The sequence below is a fragment of the Gossypium arboreum genome, chromosome 4 (genome assembly GCF_025698485.1).
Source record: "Gossypium arboreum isolate Shixiya-1 chromosome 4, ASM2569848v2, whole genome shotgun sequence".
NCBI classification, from domain to species: domain Eukaryota; kingdom Viridiplantae; phylum Streptophyta; class Magnoliopsida; order Malvales; family Malvaceae; genus Gossypium; species Gossypium arboreum.
The window spans coordinates 2,893,931-2,904,251 of record NC_069073.1 but is presented as its reverse complement, the minus strand read 5'-3'; the positions used below and the strand labels follow the sequence as shown (position 1 = coordinate 2,904,251).

The 10,321-nt window shown below is 34.8% G+C and overlaps 1 long non-coding RNA gene across 1 annotated transcript; it reads left to right on the top strand.

The window, feature by feature from the left end:
* The first annotated feature begins 397 nt into the window (after positions 1-397).
* Positions 398-2,050, top strand: LOC128291752 (uncharacterized). Its single transcript, XR_008281592.1, has 2 exons — positions 398-434; positions 1,769-2,050. It is a non-coding gene; the product is annotated as an uncharacterized LOC128291752 (long non-coding RNA).
* Positions 2,051-10,321: the final 8,271 nt, after the last annotated feature.

The window sequence follows — 10,321 nt, the reverse complement described above, 5'->3', positions numbered from 1 at the left end:
AGGCTAAAATCATGATACGGTGAATTTGAGATTTAATACCAACTTGTTTTTCTAAAGAACAATATGTACAAGTCCTATAAAACAATTCCAAACATGTTGCATTTGAGACAGATGCACACTTAAAACGGACGTACGAGTGAATGAAGGAGATGGTACTCAAAACATGCAATAACGTAAACTTTAAATTTCAGATAAATAGACCTATAAGACAATACTAAGGAAATGCAAGGAAGAGAAAAGTTTTTCAATCCTTTTATCTAACAAAGTAAACATGTTTTATTTGTCCACGAATGTATTGTATTGGTAAGACAGTAAAACAAGTATACAATTGAATTAGTATGTGTTACAACAAGTGTTGCTCAATCTCATGCAGACGTGGGAGCAACACCAATGATGGATACGAGAGCTGTTAGGTTTGGTGGAGAGAAGGATAGGTAGGTATGCTATCCTATTTCAACAAGTTCTAATGAATATTCGGTAAATTTTTTTTTTCCTATCCTACTTTATTCGATATGTACTTCGTTGATCTAGGTACTTTTTATATAATAACGCACAACTGATTTCTTTTCCAAGAAACAATTGTTTTGGAAAATATCCTTTTCTTTGAAAATAACAATAAATTATAAAAGTATCTATTCTTTTTTTAAATAAACGCACATAGGTAACGTCGCAACATCGGGACGTGGAGTCTGCTTTAGTCCCTTTTTTGTTTATTTCTTCATTATCATGACTCCCTTGGTTGGTGGTCATGACTTTAGTTGTAATTTAATCCTTACAATGCATCTTTTGCTCCCAATAAGTCTTATATAATCATACAATCTTATTTAGATACTAAAAATGTATATTAACATTTAAGTTACTAAAAGTCACACTTTTATTACTTAAACACCTAAAAACTCAAACTAAAACTAAAATGACTCATTTTTTTGCTTAAAACATTCTAAAATATGTGCAAAGAAATAATAACTAAACACATCTAATATCTCCTTATAGAAAGGAGTACATCACATTTGGCAATAATTCCTAATATTCCTCTTAGGTTTAAATTTCCATTAAAAAAATAGTCTTGAATAAATGGAAGAATTAATCCCAATTTTAGCGTTATTGCAATCGAAACTTTGACTATTAGCAAAGTTCTTTCTCTCTAGAAAAGTTGTGAGATTTTTCTGTTCGAAATCTTCTGGGTGAATCATGTGGAAGCCCAGATTTTACGTTACGGTTGGGATTTCAACATAGACATAGTGATGTGATCGTGGGCTCAAGTGTAATATCAAATTTTAATGGACCTTTGAAGGATGGTAATGGACAGAGTTTTCAAAATCCATTAGCTCAAGGAACACAAAAGGTTTTGTTAGATCCCTTAAAAGTGCTTGTTGGGCCTATTACAAAGGCCCAAGCTAAACGTTTCAAGGAAGCCCTTAATGGGTTGATGTGTGGGTTTTGGAGCCAAGTCCAAGATAGTTACGTTCAAGATGGGTTGGGCCCAAATCCAACATTGACTCAAGTGATCCAAGTGAAGGATGAATGTTCTAGTGGGCTTGAACTATCCATTCGACCACCTTGAGTCCTTTAGAATAATTTTATCTTTATTTTTCAATAAACTTGCATGTCATTTTATCTACAACTTTTTTATTTCGTGTGTTCAATTATGCTTTATGTTATTTATGTTAAAAGTGTCCTAAGTCTGATTTCTTTGTGTCATGTGTGTTAATTCAATTTGTGGTTTGCTTGAATTGATCTAACCATCTATTTATATTTGTTTTTGTAGGACCATTCGGCTAGCCACTTCAAGTCCATCTTGAATCTTCATTTATGGCCGAATAAACTGGTTCATCATGTGCATGAACGGTGGAAGCTAAAGGAGTTTAATATGACCATTTGGTTGTCATTTATGCACGGTTTATATGTATGCACGTCCAAGGGAGAAGATATAATATAAATGTTGCACATTGAATGTTGTTATTCATGCATTAACTTGGGGGAGGAACTTGAAGATTAATTGATTCATTCATGCACGTACAACTTTATTAATGCAAGACTTAATGAAGTATGTGTAACGGCCTAATTTTCAGTGGTGTCGGAAATGGTGATTTGAGATCACTATATCCGAAAAATAAGATTGAATAAGAGAGTAATTTAATATTTATGAGTCAAGTAAGAATTTAGAAGAATTTGTGAAATGGTGAAATTAGTGAATTAAAAGAATTTATTAGGTCAAACGGGTCAAAAACGAGATATCGAGACCTCGAATTTGAAAATCAAGCTATAAATATTTTTATAAATATTTATGAAGTTTCATTTAGCTAGTATTAAAGTTTGGTTGAGAAATTTTAACGATTAGGTAGTCAATTAAATAAAAAGGACTAAATTGTAAAAATTGAAAAGTTTAGGGTAATTGTGTAATTTCAAAATTTTAAGGGCATAAATTGTGAAATAGAATAGAATTGAAATGGATGCTAATGAAGGAATGATTTTATAATTATAGATCAAGAAAACGAACTGAATCGTGGAAAGGAAAAAATTCAAGAATAGTCCCTGAATTTCTATGACTTTTGCAAATTAGCCCAGGTAAGTTCATATGGCAAAGTTCAATGTTTTGTTATGAAAATCTTATGATTGTTAAAGTATTTTATTGTTGATGAATACTATCAATTTGCATTAACTAATAAATAATGTGTAACTAAAAGTACAAATTAGTAGGAACAATGGATTTGAGTGCTTCCATTCTGTGACCCTGATGAATTGACGGAAAATATGCGATAAGTGCGCCCGTTTAAGACCATAGCTGGGCTATGGCATCGGTGCAATGTGATAATGTGACTCCGTATAAGACCATAGCTGGGCTATGGCATCGGTATAATGTGATAATGTGATTCCGTATAAGACCATGTCTGGGATATGGCTTCGGTATGATATGTGAACCGTGTAAGACATGGCAAGGCTATGGCTTCGGTGTGTGATGCGTAACAATGTGAAAGTCCATAGTTTACTATGGCAATGTGATAATGAAGCATTCAATTCCCTTATTGTTCCCCAATTTGACAATGAAGTAAATGAGAAATGGGCCTAAGGGAGTTAAATTGTGAGTAGCCATATGGAAATTATTCAAATGAGTTATTAATGAAATTGTGATTTGGAGGAGGAAATAGTTAAACTAATAGATATATGATTGTGTACAATATTTGATAAGATTTGTGTTATTATGCCTATGAGCTTGCTAAGCTTCAATAAGCTTACTTGTGTGTGTTTGATAATTTCTTTTGTAGATTGAATTAAAGAGAAGTTGGTAGATCGGATCAACACAACAAGGCACACTATTCAGATCAATTCCAGTAGTTTTTGTTTTATGTTTAAAGATTTATATGGCGTGTATAGAGTTTGAATGAATTGAAGTAAATATGTTATAAACTAGTTAACAATATTTGTACTAAAACAGTTTTTGGTAAGTAGCAGTAGTTTGACTTTGAAAATTCACCATAAATTGTGGAAATTGAGTTAGGGGCTGAGAAAAAATGAGATTAAATCCTAATGAGTCTAGTTTCATATAGAGGAAACGATGCATGCAATTGGATTTTATGTTATGAGATATTTAAATTGTTGTGAGACAGAGTCTGAATGACTTCGAGTTCCCTTGTTCTAATTTGTAAAAATCATTAAAAATTACACAAAAATAATTATGAGTCATAGTGTATATATATGGATTCCTAATTGGGTCTATTTTTAATAGAAACAAACGGCATGGTTATTTGAATTCTGTACATGGAGAAATTTGGTTCGTAGTGCACAAGGGTCAAAGTAGTCAAACCCTGAAACAGGGGAGAATTTAACTAATAAACTGTACTAATTGGACCAACCAAAAATTATATAAAAAAATTGGTAAGTAGATATATGAGTCTAAATTCGGGAAAAATTTACGGATTTGGATTTCGAGTTTTATAACTCGAGATATGATATTTTTTAGCAACTATGATGCAGTTGGACAGCTTGTCTGAAAAGGATGATATAAATTATCTGAATTTGGTTAAGTGCTCAAATAAGTTTAGTAGTGCCTTGTGCTCGACTCCGGCGACGGTCTCGGGTAAGGGGCGTTACATTTATTGGTATCAGAGCTTCGGTTTAGCCGATTCTCGGAATATGTATGATGTGAAAAGTGTCTAGGATTACATGCCATATAAATCTGTGATAGTGTGATGTGTATGATCCGATCTAATCCTTGTTTTTATTATAGATTATCTTCGATTTGAAAAGATTTCAGATAGACCAGAACAAACTGAGCAAGAAGAAGTTAACAGTAGAGTACAAATCTCTGAACAAGGAACAAGTAGTGAAGTTCCGATTTCATTGATGTGAGAACAAGAACTCAAAAATATAATTTATGGATTCATGAATCAGTGGTATAATGAGAATGTGCGAGAAAGAAATCAGACTCCGCAACCTCCTCCCCCTATCTCAACATCGGTAGTACCCCCGGTTGCTCCTCCACCTCCTCCGACAACTGAATCTGGAAAACGTTCTCCATTTGAAAAGCTTAGAAAACATGGGGCTGAAGAATTTCGGGGAAGAACAGATGATGACCCCGTTAAAGCTGAATATTGGTTACAAAGTATAATGAGGGTTTTTAAGCAAATGGCGTGCTCACCAGATGATTACTTAATATGTGCCGTGTCATTATTGAAAGAAGAAGCTTATAACTGGTGGGAAACAATAAAAGCTATTGTACCGGCTGAGAAGATCACTTGGGAATTTTTTCAAAATGAATTTAAGAAGAAATATGTCGGTAGAAGATATCTGGATAAGAAGAAAAGAGAATTTCTCGACTTGCGACAGGGAAACAAGTCAGTGGCTGAATATGAAAGAGAATTTGTCTATCTGAGCAAATATGCTCGAGATATAGTACCCACTGAAGAAGAAATGTGTATCAGATTTGAAGAAGGGCTTAATGATGAGATTAAAATGATGATAGGGGGCATTGAGATACGAGAATTTGTTGTTCTATCAGATCGTGCTCAGAAGCTTGAAGAAGTATATAGTAGAAAGATGCAACGGGATAGAAGAAGTAAAGAATCTTTCAAAAGAAGCGCATCTAAGTCATTTTCGGCTTTACTAGTGAAGAAATCTAAAGAGGAATTCAGTCGAGCCACTTCAGCACCGGAAAGATCAGGAAAAAGTAGGCCAAGACAATCTAATTACAAAGCATCTGACAGACTTGCTGATAGTGTGGGTAGTGTACAAAATACCCAAAGGCCTAAGTGTCAACATTGTGGAAGAAGTCACCCCGGTGAATGTAGAAGTAAGTTAGGGGCTTGTTATAAATGTGAGGCCACTGATCACTTTATTCGTGATTGTCCCCAATTACAAGTAGAAGAAGTGGAACAGAGGGAGAAATGAAAATTCCTCCTCAAAAGGAATACGCCCGTCGAGCAAAGATTACTGGGGCTACTCGTTCGGGTATGAAAGATACCGCTAGCCGATCGAAGTTAGGGCCCCTCGTCAGTTTATGCCATTCAAGCAAGAGAAGAAGCAACAGCTCCAGATGTAATTGCTGGTACTTTCTATCTTTATGATGTTCCTGTGTATGCTTTAATAGACCCTGGGTCTACTCATTCATATATTTGCACTATGTTAGCATCTGAAAAGAATTTATTTGTTGAGCCTATTGATTATGATGTACAAGTTACAAATCCGTTAGGTCAAAGTGTGGTAGTTAATTTAATATGTCATAACTGTCCACTGAAAGTTAAGGGCTGTGATTTCCCCGCTGATTTGATGTTGCTACCCTTTCGTGAATTTGATATTATCTTGGGCATGGACTGGTTAATGAAACATGACGCGGTAGTGAATTGTCGAGAAAAACGAATTAGCTTGAAATGTCAAACAGGAGATATTATTTTGGTTGAGTCTGGAAATTTGGATGATATGGTTAGAATGATTTCCTTTATGTCCGCTTTCGTAAATTGTTACAGTAAAGGAAATGAGGCTTATTTAGCCTATATTCTTGATACTCAAGTTCGAATCAAAGTTAGAGCAACTATCTGTTGTAAATGAATTCATGGATGTATTTCAAGAAGAATTACCGTGTTTACCACCCGATAGAGAAGTTGAGTTCGTGATAGATGTGCTTCGGGACAGCTCCCATATCGGTGACACCGTATAGAATGGCTCCAGCAGAATTAAGAGAGTTAAAACGCAAATGCAAGAGTCATTAGACAAAGGGTTTATCGAATCGAGTATGTCGCCATGGGTGCACTGTCTTATTTGTGAAAAAGAAGGATGGTTCATTGAGGTCGTGTATAGATTACAGTGCAAATGAATAAGGTAACAATTAAAATAAATATCCTTTGCCTCGTATTGATGATTTATTCGATCACTTAAGGATACTGCAGTGTTTTCAAAAATAGATCTCGATCCGGTATTATCGCTAAAGGTAAAGGAATGTGATGTGCGAAAATGCTTTTAGAACTTGGTATGGTCATTATGAGTTCTTAGTTATGCCATTCGGTTTGACAAATACTCCTGCCGCTTTTATGGATTTAATGAATCAAATTTTCCATCTTACCGGATAGATTTGTGGTTGTGTTTATTGACGATATAACGATCTATTCAAAGACGTAATCCGAGCATGCTCAAAGACTTGAGAATTGTACTACGATATTAAGGAAAAATAGTTATATGCAAAATTTAGTAAATGCGAATTTTGGCTTCATGAAGTGGGATTCTTGGGTCACATTGTGTCGAGTTGATGGTATACTGGTAGATCCGAGTAAGGTGTCACGGTGATTAATTGGAAAACTCCAAAGAATGTTACTGGAAGTGCGAAGTTTCCTTGGATTAGTGGTTACTATCGTCGATTTGTGAAAGACTTTTCACTGGTTGCTTCACCGATAACTAAATTATTACAGAAGAATGTTGAGTTTGTATGGTCTGATGAGTGCCAACGAAGTTTTGATCAATTAAAGAAAATGTTGATAGAGGCTCCAGTGTTAACTCAGCCTGAATCAGGTGTGCCATATGTAGTATATAGTGATGCGTCTCTGAATGGTTTAGGTTGTGTATTGATGCAGTCAGGAAAAGTTGTAGCATATGCTTCTTGACAGTTGAAACCACATGAGAGGAACTACCCTACACATGATCTTGAATTAGCTGCCATAGTATTTGCTTTAAAAATTTGGAGACACTACCTATATGGAGAGAAATGTTATGTGTATATAGGCCATAAAAGTTTGAAATATTTAATGTTGCAGAAAGAGCTAAATTTGAGACAGAGGCGATGGTTAGAGCTGTTGAAAGATTACGATCTTATCATTGATTATCATCCGGGTAAGGCAAATGTAGTGGCAGATGCACTTAGCTGGAAATCATCATTATTTGCTCTTCGGGCGTTAAATGCTCATTTGTCTGTTAATGAAAATGGTTCTATATTAGCTGAATTAAAGACAAAACCAGTATTCTTTCAACGAATTCGAGAATTGCAAGATGAAGATCCGAAGTTGGTGTTGAAACGACAAATGGTTCGGGATAATTTGAACTTAGATTACTCTATTGATAATAGTGGTATGTTATACCATCGTAATAGAATTTGTGTCCTGAATAATCTAGAATTGAAGAAGGATATCTTATCGAGGCTCATAGTAGTATGTACTCGATTCATCCGGTAGTACGAAGATGTATTGTGATTTGAAAAAATGTATTGGTGGCCGGTAAGAAACGGAAATTTGTGAATTTGTGGCAAAATGTTTAATCATCAACAGTAAAAGTGAACATCAAGTGCCTACAGTGTTTGTTACAACCCGTAATGATTCTAGAATGGAAGTGGGAACATGTGACGATGGATTTTGTATCCGGATTACCAAGGACTCAAGAAGAAAGATTCGATTTGGGTGATAGTAGATGATTAACTAAGTCGGCGATTTTATTCCTACGTAATGCATTTCTCGCTTGATAAGTTAGCGGAATTATATGTGTTAGAAATTGTGAGATTACATGGGGTGCCGACATCAATTATTTCTGATCGAGATCCGAGGTTTACTTCGAGATTTTGGAATAAACTACAGGAAGCTTTAGGTACTAAGTTAAAATTTAGTACAACTTTTCACCTTCAGACAGATGGACAATCAGAGCGAGTGATTCAGATTTTGGAAGATATGTTAAGGTGTCAGATATTCGAGTTCAAGTGGCGGTGGAAAGGTACTTATCTTTAGTGAATTTGCTTATAATAACAGTTATCAAGCTAGTATCAAAATGGCACCGCTTGAAGCTCAGATGGAAGGAAGTGCGAACCCCGTTGTATTGGTCAGAATTAAGTGAATCGAATTAGTCGGAGTGGATTTAATTCGGGAAACTGAAGAAAAAGTTCAGATTATTCGAGAAAGTTTGAAAGCTGCTTCCGATCGTCAAAAGTCGTATGCAGATTTGAAAAGAAGAGATATAGAGTTCAATGTGGGTGATCGTGTGTTCTTGAAAGTTTCTCCGTGGAAGAAAGTTTTACGGTTTGGTAGAAAAGGAAAGCTTAGTCCACGATTTATCGGACCATACGAAATCATTGAGAGGATCGGTTCGGTAGCTTATAGATTGGCCTTGCCTCCAGAACTTGAGAAGATCCATAATGTATTTCATGTATCTATGTTGAGACGATATAGATCAGACCCTTCACATGTGATTCCTCATACTGAGATAGAACTACAATCAGATATGACTTATTCGGAGGAACCAGTGAAAATATTAGCTCGGGAAGTTAAAGAACTACGGAATAAACGAGTGCCGTTAGTAAAAGTGTTATGGCATCGACATGGATTGGAGGAGGCAACTTGGGAAACGGAAGAATCTATGAGATCACAATATCCGCATTTATTTTCAGGTACGAAATTTCGAGGACGAAATTTCCTAAGGGGGGAGAGTTGTAACGGCTTAATTTTCAGTGGTGTCGGAAATGGTGATTTGAGATCACTAAATCCGACAAATAAGATTGAACAAGATAGTAATTTAATATTTATGAGTCAAGTAAGAATTTAGAAGAATTTGTGAAGTGGTGAAATTAGTGAATTAAAAGAATTTATTAGGTCAAACGGGTCAAAAACGAGATATCGAGACCTCGAATTTGAAAATCAAGCTATAAATATTTTTATAAATATTTATGAAGTTTCATTTAGCTATTATTAAAGTTTGGTTGAGAAATTTTAACGATTAGGTAGTCAATTAAATAAAAAGGACTAAATTGTAAAAATTGAAAAGTTTAGGGTAATTGTGTAATTTCAAAATTTTAAGGGCATAAATTGTGAAATAGAATAGAATTGAAATGGATGCTAATGAAGGAATGATTTTATAATTATAGATCAAGAAAACGAATCGAATCATGGAAAGGAAAAAATTCAAGAATAGTCCCTGAATTTTTACGACTTTTGCAAATTAGCCCAGGTAAGTTCATATGGCAAAGTTCAATGTTTTGTTATGAAAATCTTATGATTGTTAAAGTATTTTATTGTTGATGAATACTATCAATTTGCATTAACTAATAAATAATGTGTAACTAAAAGTACAAATTAGTAGGAACAATGGATTTGAGTGCTTCCATTCTGTGACCCTGATGAATTGACGGAAAATATGCGATAAGTGCGCCCGTTTAAGACCACAGCTGGGCTATGGCATCGGTGCAATGTGATAATGTGACTCCGTATAAGACCATAGTGGGCTATGGCATCGGTATAATGTGATAATGTGATTCCGTATAAGACCATGTCCGGGATATGGCTTCGGATGATATGTGAACCGTAAGACCATGGCAAGGCTATGGCTTCGTGTGTGATGCGTAACAATGTGAAAGTCCATAGTTTACTATGGCAATGTGATAATGAAGCACTCAATTCCCTTATTGTTCCCTAATTTGACAATGAAGTAAATGAGAAATGGGCCTAAGGGAGTTAAATTGTGAGTAGCCATATGGAAATTATTCAAATGAGTTATTAATGAAATTGTGATTTGGAGGAGGAAATAGTTAAACTAATAGATATATGATTGTATACAATATTTGATAAGATTTGTGCTATTATGCCTATGAGCTTGCTAAGCTTCAATAAGCTTACTTGTGTGTGTTTGATAATTTCTTTTGTAGATTGAATTAAAGAGAAGTTGGTAGATCGGATCAACACAACAAGGCACACTATTCAGATTAATTCCAGTAGTTTTTGTTTTATGTTTAAAGATTTATATGGCATGTATAGAGTTTGAATGAATTGAAGTAAAGATGTTATAAACTAGTTAACAATATTTGTACTAAAACAGTTTTTGGTAAGTAGCAGTAGTTTGACTTTGAAAATTCACCATAAAT